We start from the raw sequence: 18,099 nt of genomic DNA, 5'->3' as shown, positions 1-18,099 counted from the left end.
TTGTACTTCAATAGACATATAGTATTATAACGGAAACACTTTCTTTGGTAAATTTCCAAAGGCAGCAATATACATGTTTGGCATAAGACATCCAAAATCTTTAGCAAGCCCAAATGTTTATTATGACAATTTTCTCTTTATAGTCTTTTAACAAAATGTCTGTTAGTCAAAATAAATCAAAAGATTAGTTTACTCCAGTCACCTTGATCATCGTTGCCAATTGTGATTGTCGTCGTATTTAGTAGGCCAAGGGCAACTTGGTCTGCGTTAGTGTGAGACAGGAGGGCCTTGAAATCTTCATCATTTTCAACTGTCTGGTCAACATTGATGGTTATGTTTACTAGCTTAGATTGTTCGTTGGCCAAAAACGTTACCGTATTGTCAGACATTGCAGTATAGTCGACGGGAGAGAATGCTGTGCCGTTGTTTGTGCTTAGCCTGAGACAAAGAGCAAATGAATGGTTATTGAATACCATACAATAGGCTACTGAAGGTAAAAGATTCAGAAAAGAAGGAGTGCAAAGAAAATATTTTGATTGCCAATACTTTTCGCAGAATTCAATCAATCACACAAACCAATTCTGTTCTACTTACTTCACATCTAGAGAAATGTCAGAGGTCCCAGTCTTTGTGATGTTCACTGTAACATAACCCGTATCTTCCTCAACTGAATACGATGAGGACGCAAAGCTGAAAGTTGCTGTGGGTCAATGAAAACAAAGACTATCATGGACCAAGTTTCAAAGGAAGACAACAGTTACAGTCTTTAAACCCCAATAGAACAATTGTTGTTACCCGAGAGTTGTACTTCAATAGACATATAGTATTATAACGGAAACACTTTCTTTGGTAAATTTCCAAAGGCAGCAATATACATGTTTGGCATAAGACATCAAAAATCTTTAGCAAGCCCAAATGTTTATTATGACAATTTTCTCTTTATAGTCTTTTAACAAAATTTCTGTTAGTCAAAATAAATCAAAAGATTAGTTTACTCCAGTCACCTTGATCATCGTTGCCAATTGTGATTGTCGTCGTATTTAGTAGGCCAAGGGCAACTTGGTCTGCGTTAGTGTGAGACAGGAGTGCCTTGAAATCTTCATCATTTTCAACTGTCTGGTCAACATTGATGGTTATGTTTACTAGCTTAGATTGTTCGTTGGCCAAAAACGTTACCGTATTGTCAGAAATTGCAGTATAGTCGACGGGAGAGAATGCTGTGCCGTTGTTTGTGCTTAGCCTGAGACAAAGAGCAAATGAATGGTTATTGAATACCATACAATAGGCCACTGAAGGTAAAAGATTCAGAAAAGAAGGAGTGCAAAGACAATATTTTGATTGCCAATACTTTTCGCAGAATTCAATCAATCACACAAACCAATTCTATTCTACTCACTTCACATCAAGAGAAATGTCAGAGGTCCCAATCTTTGTGATGTTCACTGTAACATAACCCGTATCTTCCTCAACTGAATACGATGAGGACGCAAAGCTGAAAGTTGCTGTGGATCAATGAAAACAAAGACTATCATGGACCAAGTTTCAAAGGAAGACAACAGTTACAGTCTTTAAACCCCAATAGAAGAATTGTTGTTACCCGAGAGTTGTACTTCAATAGACATATAGTATTATAACGGAAACACTTTCTTTGGTAAATTTCCAAAGGCAGCAATATACATTTTTGGCATAAGACATCCAAAATCTTTAGCAAGCCCAAATTTTTATTATGACAATTTTCTCTTTATAGTCTTTTAACAAAATTTCTGTTAGTCAAAATAAATCAAAAGATTAGTTTACTCCAGTCACCTTGATCATCGTTGCCAATTGTGATTGTCGTCGTATTTAGTAGGCCAAGGGCAACTTGGTCTGCGTTAGTGTGAGACAGGAGGGCCTTGAAATCTTCATCATTTTCAACTGTCTGGTCAACATTGATGGTTATGTTTACTAGCTTAGATTGTTCGTTGGCCAAAAACGTTACCATATTGTCCGACATTGCAGTATAGTCGACGGGAGAGAATGCTGTGCCGTTGTTTGTGCTTAGCCTGAGACAAAGAGCAAATGAATGGTTATTGAATACCATACAATAGGCTACTGAAGGTAAAAGATTCAGAAAAGAAGGAGTGCAAAGAAAATATTTTGATTGCCAATACTTTTCGCAGAATTCAATCAATCACACAAATCAATTCTGTTCTACTTACTTCACATCTAGAGAAATGTCAGAGGTCCCAGTCTTTGTGATGTTCACTGTAACATAACCCGTATCTTCCTCAACTGAATACGATGAGGACGCAAAGCTGAAAGTTGCTGTGGGTCAATGAAAACAAAGACTATCATGGACCAAGTTTCAAAGGAAGACAACAGTTACAGTCTTTAAACCCCAATAGAACATCTGTTGTTACCCGAGAGTTGTACTTCAATAGACATATAGTATTATAACGGAAACACTTTCTTTGGTAAATTTCCAAAGGCAGCAATATACATTTTTGGCATAAGACATCCAAAATCTTTAGCAAGCCCAAATTTTTATTATGACAATTTTCTCTTTATAGTCTTTTAACAAAATTTCTGTTAGTCAAAATAAATCAAAAGATTAGTTTACTCCAGTCACCTTGATCATCGTTGCCAATTGTGATTGTCGTCGTATTTAGTAGGCCAAGGGCAACTTGGTCTGCGTTAGTGTGAGACAGGAGGGCCTTGAAATCTTCATCATTTTCAACTGTCTGGTCAACATTGATGGTTATGTTTACTAGCTTAGATTGTTCGTTGGCCAAAAACGTTACCATATTGTCAGACATTGCAATATAGTCGACGGGAGAGAATGCTGTGCCGTTGTTTGTGCTTAGCCTGAGACAAAGAGCAAATGAATGGTTATTGAATACCATACAATAGGCTACTGAAGGTAAAAGATTCAGAAAAGAAGGAGTGCAAAGAAAATATTTTGATTGCCAATACTTTTCGCAGAATTCAATCAATCACACAAACCAATTCTATTCTACTTACTTCACATCAAGAGAAATGTCAGAGGTCTCAATCTTTGTAATGTTCACTGTAACATAACCCGTATCTTCCTCAACTGAATACGATGAGGACGCAAAGCTGAAAGTTGCTGTGGATCAATGAAAACAAAGACTATCATGGACCAAGTTTCAAAGGAAGACAACAGTTACAGTCTTTAAACCCCAATAGAACAATAGTTGTTACCCGAGAGTTGTACTTCAACAGACATATAGTATTATAACGGAAACACTTTCTTTGGTAAATTTCCAAAGGCAGCAATATACATTTTTGGCATAAAACATCCATAATCTTTAGCAAGCCCAAATTTTTATTATGACAATTTTCTCTTTATAGTCTTTTAACAAAATTTCTGTTAGTCAAAATAAATCAAAAGATTAGTTTACTCCAGTCACCTTGATCATCGTTGCCAATTGTGATTGTCGTCGTATTTAGTAGGCCAAGGGCAACTTGGTCTGCGTTAGTGTGAGACAGGAGGGCCTTGAAATCTTCATCATTTTCAACTGTCTTGTCAACATTGATGGTTATGTTTACTAGCCTAGATTGTTCGTTGGCCATAAATGTTACCATATTGTCCGACATTGCAGTATAGTCGACGGGAGAGAATGCTGTGCCGTTGTTTGTGCTTAGCCTGAGACAAAGAGCAAATAAATGGTTATTGAATACCATACAATAGGCTACTGAAGGTAAAAGATTCAGAAAAGAAGGAGTGCAAAGAAAATATTTTGATTGCCAATACTTTTCGCAGAATTCAATCAATCACACAAATCAATTCTGTTCTACTTACTTCACATCTAGAGAAATGTCAGAGGTCCCAGTCTTTGTGATGTTCACTGTAACATAACCCGTATCTTCCTCAACTGAATACGATGAGGACGCAAAGCTGAGAGTTGCTGTGGGTCAATGAAAACAAAGACTATCATGGACCAAGTTTCAAAGGAAGACAACAGTTACAGTCTTTAAACCCCAATAAAACAATTGTTGTTACCCGAGAGTTGTACTTCAATAGACATATAGTATTATAACGGAAACACTTTCTTTGGTAAATTTCCAAAGGCAGCAATATACATTTTTGGCATAAGACATCCAAAATCTTTAGCAAGCCCAAATTTTTATTATGACAATTTTCTCTTTATAGTCTTTTAACAAAATTTCTGTTAGTCAAAATAAATCAAAAGATTAGTTTACTCCAGTCACCTTGATCATCGTTGCCAATTGTGATTGTCGTCGTATTTAGTAGGCCAAGGGCAACTTGGTCTGCGTTAGTGTGAGACAGGAGGGCCTTGAAATCTTCATCATTTTCAACTGTCTGGTCAACATTGATGGTTATGTTTACTAGCTTAGATTGTTCGTTGGCCAAAAACGTTACCATATTGTCAGACATTGAAGTATAGTCGACGGGAGAGAATGCTGTGCCGTTGTTTGTGCTTAGCCTGAGACAAAGAGCAAATGAATGGTTATTGAATACCATACAATAGGCTACTGAAGGTAAAAGATTCAGAAAAGAAGGAGTGCAAAGACAATATTTTGATTGCCAATACTTTTCGCAGAATTCAATCAATCACACAAACCAATTCTATTCTACTTACTTCACATCAAGAGAAATGTCAGAGGTCCCAATCTTTGTGATGTTCACTGTAACATAACCCGTATCTTCCTCAACTGAATACGATGAGGACGCAAAGCTGAAAGTTGCTGTGGATCAATGAAAACAAAGACTATCATGGACCAAGTTTCAAAGGAAGACAACAGTTACAGTCTTTAAACCCCAATAGAACAATTGTTGTTACCCGAGAGTTGTACTTCAATAGACATATAGTATTATAACGGAAACAGTTTCTTTGGTAAATTTCCAAAGGCAGAAATATACATTTTTGGCATAAGACATCCAAAATCTTTAGCAAGCCCAAATTTTTATTATGACAATTTTCTCTGTATAGTCTTTTAACAAAATTTCTGTTAGTCAAAATAAATCAAAATATTAGTTTACTCCAGTCACCTTGATCATCGTTGCCAATTGTGATTGTCGTCGTATTTAGTAGGCCAAGGGCAACTTGGTCTGCGTTAGTGTGAGACAGGAGGGCCTTGAAATCTTCATCATTTTCAACTGTCTGGTCAACATTGATGGTTATGTTTACTAGCTTAGATTGTTCGTTGGCCAAAAACGTTACCATATTGTCAGACATTGAAGTATAGTCGACGGGAGAGAATGCTGTGCCGTTGTTTGTGCTTAGCCTGAGACAAAGAGCAAATGAATGGTTATTGAATACCATACAATAGGCTACTGAAGGTAAAAGATTCAGAAAAGAAGGAGTGCAAAGAAAATATTTTGATTGCCAATACTTTTCGCAGAATTCAATCAATCACACAAACCAATTCTATTCTACTTACTTCACATCAAGAGAAATGTCAGAGGTCCCAATCTTTGTGATGTTCACTGTAACATAACCCGTATCTTCCTCAACTGAATACGATGAGGACGCAAAGCTGAAAGTTGCTGTGGATCAATAAAAACAAAGACTATCATGGACCAAGTTTCAAAGGAAGACAACAGTTACAGTCTTTAAACCCCAATAGAACAATTGTTGTTACCCGAGAGTTATACTTCAATAGACATATAGTATTATAACGGAAACACTTTCTTTGGTAAATTTCCAAAGGCAGCAATATACATTTTTGGCATAAGACATCCAAAATCTTTAGCAAGCCCAAATTTTTATTATGACAATTTTCTCTTTATAGTCTTTTAACAAAATTTCTGTTAGGCAAAATAAATCAAAAGATTAGTTTACTCCAGTCACCTTGATCATCGTTGCCAATTGTGATTGTCGTCGTATTTAGTAGGCCAAGGGCAACTTGGTCTGCGTTAGTGTGAGACAGGAGGGCCTTGAAATCTTCATCATTTTCAACTGTCTGGTCAACATTGATGGTTATGTTCACTAGCTTAGATTGTTCGTTGGCCAAAAACGTTACCATATTGTCAGACATTGCAGTATAGTCGACGGGAGAGAATGCTGTGCCGTTGTTTGTGCTTAGCCTGAGACAAAGAGCAAATGAATGGTTATTGAATACCATAAAATAGGCTACTGAAGGTAAAAGATTCAGAAAAGAAGGAGTGCAAAGACAATATTTTGATTGCCAATACTTTTCGCAGAATTCAATCAATCACACAAACCAATTCTATTCTACTTACTTCACATCAAGAGAAATGTCAGAGGTCCCAGTCTTTGTGATGTTCACTGTAACATAACCCGTATCTTCCTTAACTGAATACGATGAGGACGCAAAGCTGAAAGTTGCTGTGGATCAATGAAAACAAAGACTATCATGGACCAAGTTTCAAAGGAAGACAACAGTTACAGTCTTTAAACCCCAATAGAACAATTGTTGTTACCCGAGAGTTGTACTTCAATAGACATATAGTATTATAACGGAAACACTTTCTTTGGTAAATTTCCAAAAGCAGCAATATACATTTTTGGCATAAGACATCCAAAATCTTTAGCAAGCCCAAATTTTTATTATGACAATTTTCTCTTTATAGTCTTTTAACAAAATTTCTGTTAGTCAAAATAAATCAAAATATTAGTTTACTCCAGTCACCTTGATCATCGTTGCCAATTGTGATTGTCGTCGTATTTAGTAGGCCAAGGGCAACTTGGTCTGCGTTAGTGTGAGACAGGAGGGCCTTGAAATCTTCATCATTTTCAACTGTCTGGTCAACATTGATGGTTATGTTTACTAGCTTAGATTGTTCGTTGGACAAAAACGTTACCATATTGTCAGACATTGAAGTATAGTCGACGGGAGAGAATGCTGTGCCGTTGTTTGTGCTTAGCCTGAGACAAAGAGCAAATGAATGGTTATTGAATACCATACAATAGGCTACTGAAGGTAAAAGATTCAGAAAAGAAGGAGTGCAAAGAAAATATTTTGATTGCCAATACTTTTCGCAGAATTCAATCAATCACACAAACCAATTCTATTCTACTTACTTCACATCAAGAGAAATGTCAGAGGTCCCAATCTTTGTGATGTTTACTGTAACATAACCCGTATCTTCCTCAACTGAATACGATGAGGACGCAAAGCTGAAAGTTGCTGTGGATCAATGAAAACAAAGACTATCATGGACCAAGTTTCAAAGGAAGACAACAGTTACAGTCTTTAAACCCCAATAGAACAATTGTTGTTACCCGAGAGTTATACTTCAATAGACATATAGTATTATAACGGAAACACTTTCTTTGGTAAATTTCCAAAGGCAGCAATAAACATTTTTGGCATAAGACATCCAAAATCTTTAGCAAGCCCAAATTTTTATTATGACAATTTTCTCTTTATAGTCTTTTAACAAAATTTCTGTTAGGCAAAATAAATCAAAAGATTAGTTTACTCCAGTCACCTTGATCATCGTTGCCAATTGTGATTGTCGTCGTATTTAGTAGGCCAAGGGCAACTTGGTCTGCGTTAGTGTGAGACAGGAGGGCCTTGAAATCTTCATCATTTTCAACTGTCTGGTCAACATTGATGGTTATGTTCACTAGCTTAGATTGTTCGTTGGCCAAAAACGTTACCATATTGTCAGACATTGCAGTATAGTCGACGGGAGAGAATGCTGTGCCGTTGTTTGTGCTTAGCCTGAGACAAAGAGCAAATGAATGGTTATTGAATACCATAAAATAGGCTACTGAAGGTAAAAGATTCAGAAAAGTAGGAGTGCAAAGACAATATTTTGATTGCCAATACTTTTCGCAGAATTCAATCAATCACACAAACCAATTCTATTCTACTTACTTCACATCAAGAAAAATGTCAGAGGTCCCAATCTTTGTGATGTTCACTGTAACATAACCCGTATCTTCCTTAACTGAATACGATGAGGACGCAAAGCTGAAAGTTGCTGTGGATCAATGAAAACAAAGACTATCATGGACCAAGTTTCAAAGGAAGACAACAGTTACAGTCTTTAAACCCCAATAGAAGAATTGTTGTTACCCGAGAGTTGTACTTCAATAGACATATAGTATTATAACGGAAACACTTTCTTTGGTAAATTTCCAAAGGCAGCAATATACATTTTGGGCATAAGACATCCAAAATCTTTAGCAAGCCCAAATTTTTATTATGACAATTTTCTCTTTATAGTCTTTTAACAAAATTTCTGTTAGTCAAAATAAATCAAAAGATTAGTTTACTCCAGTCACCTTGATCATCGTTGCCAATTGTGATTGTCGTCGTATTTAGTAGGCCAAGGGCAACTTGGTCTGCGTTAGTGTGAGACAGGAGGGCCTTGAAATCTTCATCATTTTCAACTGTCTGGTCAACATTGATGGTTATGTTTACTAGCTTAGATTGTTCGTTGGCCAAAAACGTTACCATATTGTCAGACATTGCAGTATAGTCGACGGGAGAGAATGCTGTGCCGTTGTTTGTGCTTAGCCTGAGACAAAGAGCAAATAAATGGTTATTGAATACCATACAATAGGCTACTGAAGGTAAAAGATTCAGAAAAGAAGGAGTGCAAAGAAAATATTTTGATTGCCAATACTTTTCGCAGAATTCAATCAATCACACAAACCAATTCTATTCTACTTACTTCACATCTAGAGAAATGTCAGAGGTCCCAGTCTTTGTGATGTTCACTGTAACATAACCCGTATCTTCCTCAACTGAATACGATGAGGACGCAAAGCTGAAAGTTGCTGTGGGTCAATGAAAACAAAGACTATCATGGACCAAGTTTCAAAGGAAGACAACAGTTACAGTCTTTAAACCCCAATAGAACAATTGTTGTTACCCGAGAGTTGTACTTCAATAGACATATAGTATTATAACGGAAACACTTTCTTTGGTAAATTTCCAAAGGCAGCAATATACATTTTTGGCATAAGACATCCAAAATCTTTAGCAAGCCCAAATTTTTATTATGACAATTTTCTCTTTATAGTCTTTTAACAAAATTTCTGTTAGTCAAAATAAATCAAAAGATTAGTTTACTCCAGTCACCTTGATCATCGTTGCCAATTGTGATTGTCGTCGTATTTAGTAGGCCAAGGGCAACTTGGTCTGCGTTAGTGTGAGACAGGAGGGCCTTGAAATCTTCATCATTTTCAACTGTCTGGTCAACATTGATGGTTATGTTTACTAGCTTAGATTGTTCGTTGGCCAAAAACGTTACCATATTGTCAGACATTGAAGTATAGTCGACGGGAGAGAATGCTGTGCCGTTGTTTGTGCTTAGCCTGAGACAAAGAGCAAATAAATGGTTATTGAATACCATACAATAGGCTACTGAAGGTAAAAGATTCAGAAAAGAAGGAGTGCAAAGAAAATATTTTGATTGCCAATACTTTTCGCAGAATTTAATCAATCACACAAACCAATTCTATTCTACTTACTTCACATCAAGAGAAATGTCAGAGGTCCCAATCTTTGTGATGTTCACTGTAACATAACCCGTATCTTCCTCAACTGAATACGATGAGGACGCAAAGCTGAAAGTTGCTGTGGATCAATGAAAACAAAGACTATCATGGACCAAGTTTCAAAGGAAGACAACAGTTACAGTCTTTAAACCCCAATAGAACAATTGTTGTTACCCGAGAGTTGTACTTCAATAGACATATAGTATTATAACGGAAACACTTTCTTTGGTAAATTTCCAAAGGCAGCAATATACATTTTTGGCATAAGACATCCAAAATCTTTAGCAAGCCCAAATTTTTATTATGACAATTTTCTCTTTATAGTCTTTTAACAAAATTTCTGTTAGGCAAAATAAATCAAAAGATTAGTTTACTCCAGTCACCTTGATCATCGTTGCCAATTGTGATTGTCGTCGTATTTAGTAGGCCAAGGGCAACTTGGTCTGCGTTAGTGTGAGACAGGAGGGCCTTGAAATCTTCATCATTTTCAACTGTCTGGTCAACATTGATGGTTATGTTTACTAGCTTAGATTGTTCGTTGGCCAAAAACGTTACACTATTGTCAGACATCGCAGTATAGTCGACGGGAGAGAATGCTGTGCCGTTGTTTGTGCTTAGCCTGAGACAAAGAGCAAATGAATGGTTATTGAATACCATACAATAGGCTACTGAAGGTAAAAGATTCAGAAAAGAAGGAGTGCAAAGAAAATATTTTGATTGCCAATACTTTTCGCAGAATTCAATCAATCACACAAACCAATTCTATTCTACTTACTTCACATCTAGAGAAATGTCAGAGGTCCCAGTCTTTGTGATGTTCACTGTAACATAACCCGTATCTTCCTCAACTGAATACGATGAGGACGCAAAGCTGAAAGTTGCTGTGGGTCAATGAAAACAAAGACTATCATGGACCAAGTTTCAAAGGAAGACAACAGTTACAGTCTTTAAACCCCAATAGAACAATTGTTGTTACCCGAGAGTTGTACTTCAATAGACATATAGTATTATAACGGAAACACTTTCTTTGGTAAATTTCCAAAGGCAGCAATATACATTTTTGGCATAAGACATCCAAAATCTTTAGCAAGCCCAAATTTTTATTATGACAATTTTCTCTTTATAGTCTTTTAACAAAATTTCTGTTAGTCAAAATAAATCAAAAGATTAGTTTACTCCAGTCACCTTGATCATCGTTGCCAATTGTGATTGTCGTCGTATTTAGTAGGCCAAGGGCAACTTGGTCTGCGTTAGTGTGAGACAGGAGGGCCTTGAAATCTTCATCATTTTCAACTGTCTGGTCAACATTGATGGTTATGTTTACTAGCTTAGATTGTTCGTTGGCCAAAAACGTTACCATATTGTCAGACATTGAAGTATAGTCGACGGGAGAGAATGCTGTGCCGTTGTTTGTGCTTAGCCTGAGACAAAGAGCAAATGAATGGTTATTGAATACCATACAATAGGCTACTGAAGGTAAAAGATTCAGAAAAGAAGGAGTGCAAAGAAAATATTTTGATTGCCAATACTTTTCGCAGAATTTAATCGATCACACAAACCAATTCTATTCTACTTACTTCACATCAAGAGAAATGTCAGAGGTCCCAATCTTTGTGATGTTCACTGTAACATAACCCGTATCTTCCTCAACTGAATACGATGAGGACGCAAAGCTGAAAGTTGCTGTGGATCAATGAAAACAAAGACTATCATGGACCAAGTTTCAAAGGAAGACAACAGTTACAGTCTTTAAACCCCAATAGAACAATTGTTGTTACCCGAGAGTTGTACTTCAATAGACATATAGTATTATAACGGAAACACTTTCTTTGGTAAATTTCCAAAGGCAGCAATATACATTTTTGGCATAAGACATCCAAAATCTTTAGCAAGCCCAAATTTTTATTATGACAATTTTCTCTTTATAGTCTTTTAACAAAATTTCTGTTAGGCAAAATAAATCAAAAGATTAGTTTACTCCAGTCACCTTGATCATCGTTGCCAATTGTGATTGTCGTCGTATTTAGTAGGCCAAGGGCAACTTGGTCTGCGTTAGTGTGAGACAGGAGGGCCTTGAAATCTTCATCATTTTCAACTGTCTGGTCAACATTGATGGTTATGTTTACTAGCTTAGATTGTTCGTTGGCCAAAAACGTTACACTATTGTCAGACATCGCAGTATAGTCGACGGGAGAGAATGCTGTGCCGTTGTTTGTGCTTAGTCTGAGACAAAGAGCAAATGAATGGTTATTGAATACCATACAATAGGCTACTGAAGGTAAAAGACTCAGAAAAGAAGGAGTGCAAAGACAATATTTTGATTGCCAATACTTTTCGCAGAATTCAATCAATCACACAAACCAATTCTATTCTACTTACTTCACATCAAGAGAAATGTCAGAGGTCCCAGTCTTTGTGATGTTCACTGTAACATAACCCGTATCTTCCTCAACTGAATACGATGAGGACGCAAAGCTGAAAGTTGCTGTGGATCAATAAAAACAAAAACTATCATGGACCAAGTTTTAAAGGAAGACAACAGTTACAGTCTTAAACCCCAATAGAACAATTGTTGTTACCCGAGATTTGTACTTAAATAGACATTTAGTATTATAACGGGAACACTTTCATTGGTAAATTTCCAAAGGCAGCAATATACATTTTTGGCATAAGACATCTAAAATCTTTAGCAAGCCCAAATTTTTATTATGAACATTTTTCTCTTTGTAGTACAATGTCCTTCAATAACATGTCTGTTAGTCAAAATAAATCAAAAGATTAGCTTTCTCCAGTCACCTTGATCATCGTTGCCAATTGTGATTGTCGTCGTATTTAGTAGTCCAAGAGCAACTTTGTCTGCGTTAGTGTGAGACAAGAGTGCCTTGAAATTTTCATCATTTTCAACTGTCTGGTCAACATTGATGGTCATGTTTACTAGCTTAGATTGTTCGTTGGCCAAAAACGTTACACTATTGTCAGACATCGCAGTATAGTCGACGGGAGAGAATGCTGTGCCGTTGTTTGTGCTTAGTCTGAGACAAAGAGCAAAGGAATGGTTATTGAATACCATACAATAGGCTACTGAAGGTAAAAGATTCGGAAAAGAAGAAGTTCAAAGACAATATTTTGATTGCTAATACTTTTCGCAGAATTCAATCAATCACACAAACCAATTCTATTCTACTTACTTCACATCAAGAGAAATGTCAGAGGTCCCAGTCTTTGTGATGTTCACTGTAACATAACCCGTATCTTCGTCAATTGAATACGATGAGGACGCAAAGCTGAAAGTTGCTGTGGATCAATAAAAACAAAAACTATCATGGACCAAGTTTTCAAAAAAGACAACAGTTACAGTCTGTAAACCCCAATAGAACAATTGTTGTTACCCGAGAGTTGTACTTCCATAGACATATAGTATTATAACGGAAACACTTTCTTTGGTAAATTTCCAAAGGCAGCAATATACATTTTTGGCATAAGACATCCAAAATCTTTAGCAAGCCCAAATTTTTATTATGACAATTTTCTCTTTATAGTCTTTTAACAAAATTTCTGTTAGTCAAAATAAATCAAAAGATTAGTTTACTCCAGTCACCTTGATCATCGTTGCCAATTGTGATTGTCGTCGTATTTAGTAGGCCAAGAGCAACTTTGTCTGCGTTAGTGTGAGACAGGAGTGCCTTGAAATCTTCATCATTTTCAACTGTCTGGTCAACATTGATGGTTATGTTTACTAGCTTAGATTGTTCGTTGGCCAAAAACGTTACACTATTGTCAGACATCGCAGTATAGTCGACGGGAGAGAATGCTGTGCCGTTGTTTGTGCTTAGTCTGAGACAAAGAGCAAATGAATGGTTATTGAATACCATACAATAGGCTACTGAAGGTAAAAGATTCGGAAAAGAAGAAGTTCAAACACAATATTTTGATTGCCAATACTTTTCGCAGAATTCAATCAATCACACAAACCAATTCTATTCTACTTACTTCACATCAAGAGAAATGTCAGAGGTCCCAGTCTTTGTGATGTTCACTGTAACATAACCCGTATCTTCCTCAATTGAATACGATGAGGACGCAAAGCTGAAAGTTGCTGTGGATCAATAAAAACAAAAACTATCATGGACCAAGTTTTAAAGGAAGACAACAGTTACAGTCTGTAAACCCCAATAGAACAATTGTTGTTACCCGAGAGTTGTACTTAAATAGACTTATAGTATTATAACGGGAACACTTTCTTTGGTAAATTTCCAAAGGCAGCAATATACATTTTTGGCATAAGACATCCAAAATCTTTAGCAAGCCCAAATTTTTATTATAACAATTTTCTCTTTATAGTACAATGTCTTTCAACAAAATGTCTGTTAGTCAAAATAAATCAAAAGATTAGTTTTCTCCAGTCACCTTTATCATCGTTGCCAATTGTGATTGTCGTCGTATTTAGTAGGCCAAGGGCAACTTTGTCTGCGTTAGTGTGAGACAGGAGTGCCTTGAAATCTTCATCATTTTCAACTGTCTGGTCAACATTGATGGTTATGTTTACTAGCTTAGATTGTTCGTTGGCCAAAAACGTTACACTATTGCCAGACATCGCAGTATAGTCGACGGGAGAGAATGCTGTGCCGTTGTTTGTGCTAAGCCTGAGACAAAGAGCAAATGAATGGTTATTGAATACCATTCAATAGGCTACTGAAGGTAAAAGATTCAGAAAAGAAGGAGTGCAAAGACAATATTTTGATTGCCAATACTTTTCGCAGAATTTAATTAATAACACAAACCAATTCTATTCTACTTACTTCACATCAAGAGAAATGTCGGAGGTCCCAGTCTTTGTGATGTTCACTGTAACATAACCCGTATCTTCCTCAACTGAATACGATGAGGACGCAAAGCTGAAAGTTGCTGTGGATCAATAAAGCAAAAACTATCATGGACCAAATTTTAAAGAAAGACAACAGTTACAGTCTTAAACCCCAATAGAACAATTGTTGTTACCCGAGATTTGTACTTAAATAGACATTTAGTATTATAACGGGAACACTTTCTTTGGTAAATTTCCAAAGGCAGCAATATACATTTTTGGCATAAGACATCTAAAATCTTTAGCAAGCCTAAATTTTTATTATGAACATTTTTCTCTTTATAGTACAATGTCTTTCAATAACATGTCTGTTAGTCAAAATAAATCAAAAGATTAGCTTTCTCCAGTCACCTTGATCATCGTTGCCAATTGTGATTGTCGTCGTATTTAGTAGTCCAAGAGCAACTTTGTCTGCGTTAGTGTGAGACAAGAGTGCCTTGAAATCTTCATCATTTTCAACTGTCTGGTCAACATTGATGGTTATGTTTACTAGCTTAGATTGTTCGTTGGCCAAAAACGTTACACTATTGTCAGACATCGCAGTATAATCGACGGGAGAGAATGCTGTGCCGTTGTTTGTGCTTAGTCTGAGACAAAGAGCAAATGAATGGTTATTGAATACCATACAATAGGCTACTGAAGGTAAAAGACTCAGAAAAGAAGGAGTGCAAAGACAATATTTTGATTGCCAATACTTTTCGCAGAATTCAATCAATCACACAAACCAATTCTATTCTACTTACTTCACATCAAGAGAAATGTCAGAGGTCCCAGTCTTTGTGATGTTCACTGTAACATAACCCGTATCTTCCTCAACTGAATACGATGAGGACGCAAAGCTGAAAGTTGCTGTGGATCAATAAAAACAAAAACTATCATGGACCAAGTTTTAAAGGAAGACAACAGTTACAGTCTTAAACCCCAATAGAACAATTGTTGCTACCCGAGATTTGTACTTAAATAGACATTTAGTATTATAACGGGAACACTTACATTGGTAAATTTCCAAAGGCAGCAATATACATTTTTGGCATAAGACATCTAAAATCTTTAGCAAGCCCAAATTTTTATTATGAACATTTTTCTCTTTATAGTACAATGTCTTTCAATAACATGTCTGTTAGTCAAAATAAATCAAAAGATTAGCTTTCTCCAGTCACCTTGATCATCGTTGCCAATTGTGATTGTCGTCGTATTTAGTAGTCCAAGAGCAACTTTGTCTGCGTTAGTGTGAGACAAGAGTGCCTTGAAATCTTCATCATTTTCAACTGTCTGGTCAACATTGATGGTTATGTTTACTAGCTTAGATTGTTCGTTGGCCAAAAACGTTACACTATTGTCAGACATCGCAGTATAGTCGACGGGAGAGAATGCTGTGCCGTTGTTTGTGCTTAGTCTGAGACAAAGAGCAAAGGAATGGTTATTGAATACCATACAATAGGCTACTGAAGGTAAAAGATTCGGAAAAGAAGAAGTTCAAAGACAATATTTTGATTGCCAATACTTTTCGCAGAATTCAATCAATCACACAAACCAATTCTATTCTACTTACTTCACATCAAGAGAAATGTCAGAGGTCCCAGTCTTTGTGATGTTCACTGTAACATAACCCGTATCTTCCTCAATTGAATACGATGAGGACGCAAAGCTGAAAGTTGCTGTGGATCAATAAAAACAAAAACTATCATGGACCAAGTTTTAAAGGAAGACAACAGTTACAGTCTGTAAACCCCAATAGAACAATTGTTGTTACCGGAGAGTTGTACTTAAATAGACATATAGTATTATAACGGGAACACTTTCTTTGGTAAATTTCCAAAGGCAGCAATATACATTTTTGGCATAAGACATCCAAAATCTTTAGCAAGCCCAAATTTTTATTATAACAATTTTCTCTTTATAGTACAATGTCTTTCAACAAAATGTCTGTTAGTCAAAATAAATCAAAAGATTAGTTTTCTCCAGTCACCTTGATCATCGTTGCCAATTGTGATTGTCGTCGTATTTAGTAGGCCAAGGGCAACTTTGTCTGCGTTAGTGTGAGACAGGAGTGCCTTGAAATCTTCATCATTTTCAACTGTCTGGTCAACATTGATGGTTATGTTTACTAGCTTAGATTGTTCGTTGGCCAAAAACGTTACACTATTGTCAGACATCGCAGTATAGTCGACCGGAGAGAATGCTGTGCCGTTGTTTGTGCTTAGCCTGAGACAAAGAGCAAATGAATGGTTATTGAATACCATACAATAGGCTACTGAAGGTAAAAAATTCAGAAAAGAAGTGCAAAGACACTATTTTGATTGCCAATACTTTTCGCAGAATTCAATCAATCACACAAACCAATTCTATTCTACTTACTTCACATCAAGAGAAATGTCAGAGGTCCCAGTCTTTGTGATGTTCACTGTAACATAACCCGTATCTTCCTCAACTGAATACGATGAGGACGCAAAGCTGAAAATTGCTGTGGATCAATAAAACAAAAACTATCATGGACCAAATTTTAAAGAAAGACAACAGTTACAGTCTGTAAACCCCAATAGGACAATTGTTGTTCCCCGAGATTTGTATTTAAATAGACATATAGTATTATAACGGGAACAATTTCTTTGGTAAATTTCCAAAGGCAGCAATATACAGTTTTGGCATAAAACATCCAAAATCTTTAGCAAGCCCAAATTTTTATTATGAACATTTTTCTCTTTATAGTACAATGTCTTTCAACTAAATGTCTGTTAGTCAAAATAAATCAAAAGATTAGTTTTCTCCAGTCACCTTGATCATCGTTGCCAATTGTGATTGTCGTCGTATTTAGTAGGCCAAGGGCAACTTTGTCTGCGTTAGTGTGAGACAGGAGTGCCTTGAAATCTTCATCATTTTCAACTGTCTGGTCAACATTGATGGTTATGTTTACTAGCTTAGATTGTTCGTTGTCCAAAAACGTTAGACTGTTGTCAGACATCGCAGTATAGTCGACGGGAGAGAATGCTGTGCCGTTGTTTGTGCTTAGCCTGAGACAAAGAGCAAATGAATGGTTATTGAATACCATACAATAGGCTACTAAAGGTAAACGATTCAGAAAAGAAGGAAAGCAAAGACAATATTTTGATTGCCAATACTTTTCGCAGAATTCAATTAATAACACAAACCAATTCTATTCTACTTACTTCACATCAAGAGAAATGTCAGAGGTCCCAGTCTTTGTGATGTTCACTGTAACATAACCCGTATCTTCCTCAACTGAATACGATGAGGACGCAAAGCTGAAAGTTGCTGAGGATCAATAAAAACAAAAACTATCATGGACCAAGTTTTAAAGGAAGACAACAGTTACATTCTTTAAACCCCAATAGAACAATTGTTGTTACCCGAGAGTTGTAGTTAAATAGACATATAGTATTATAACGGGAACACTTTCTTTGGTAAATTTCCAAAGGCAGCAATATACATTTTTGGCATAAGACATCCAAAATCTTTAGCAAGCCCAAATTTTTATTATGAACATTTTTCTCTTTATAGTACAATGTCTTTCAACTAAATGTCTGTTAGTCAAAATAAATCAAAAGATTAGTTTTCTCCAGTCACCTTGATCATCGTTGCCAATTGTGATTGTCGTCGTATTTAGTAGGCCAAGGGCAACTTTGTCTGCGTTAGTGTGAGACAGGAGTGCCTTGAAATCTTCATCATTTTCAACTGTCTGGTCAACATTGATGGTTATGTTTACTAGCTTAGATTGTTCGTTGGCCAAAAACGTTACACTATTGTCAGACATCGCAGTATAGTCGACCGGAG

The 18,099-nt window shown here is 36.4% G+C and overlaps 1 long non-coding RNA gene across 1 annotated transcript; it reads right to left on the bottom strand.

Annotated features, from left to right (window-relative positions):
* Window positions 1-6,681: 6,681 nt before the first annotated feature.
* LOC125573678 lies at window positions 6,682-10,276 on the bottom strand. The gene is made up of 2 exons (XR_007314163.1): window positions 10,219-10,276; window positions 6,682-6,854 (listed from the first exon to the last, which is right to left on the bottom strand). It is a non-coding gene; the product is annotated as an uncharacterized LOC125573678 (long non-coding RNA).
* Between the last annotated feature and the right edge of the window lie 7,823 nt (window positions 10,277-18,099).

The sequence above is a fragment of the Nematostella vectensis genome, chromosome 11 (assembly GCF_932526225.1).
Source record: "Nematostella vectensis chromosome 11, jaNemVect1.1, whole genome shotgun sequence".
Lineage (NCBI taxonomy): Eukaryota > Metazoa > Cnidaria > Anthozoa > Actiniaria > Edwardsiidae > Nematostella > Nematostella vectensis.
This window is presented reverse-complemented; position numbering and strand designations above follow the sequence as displayed.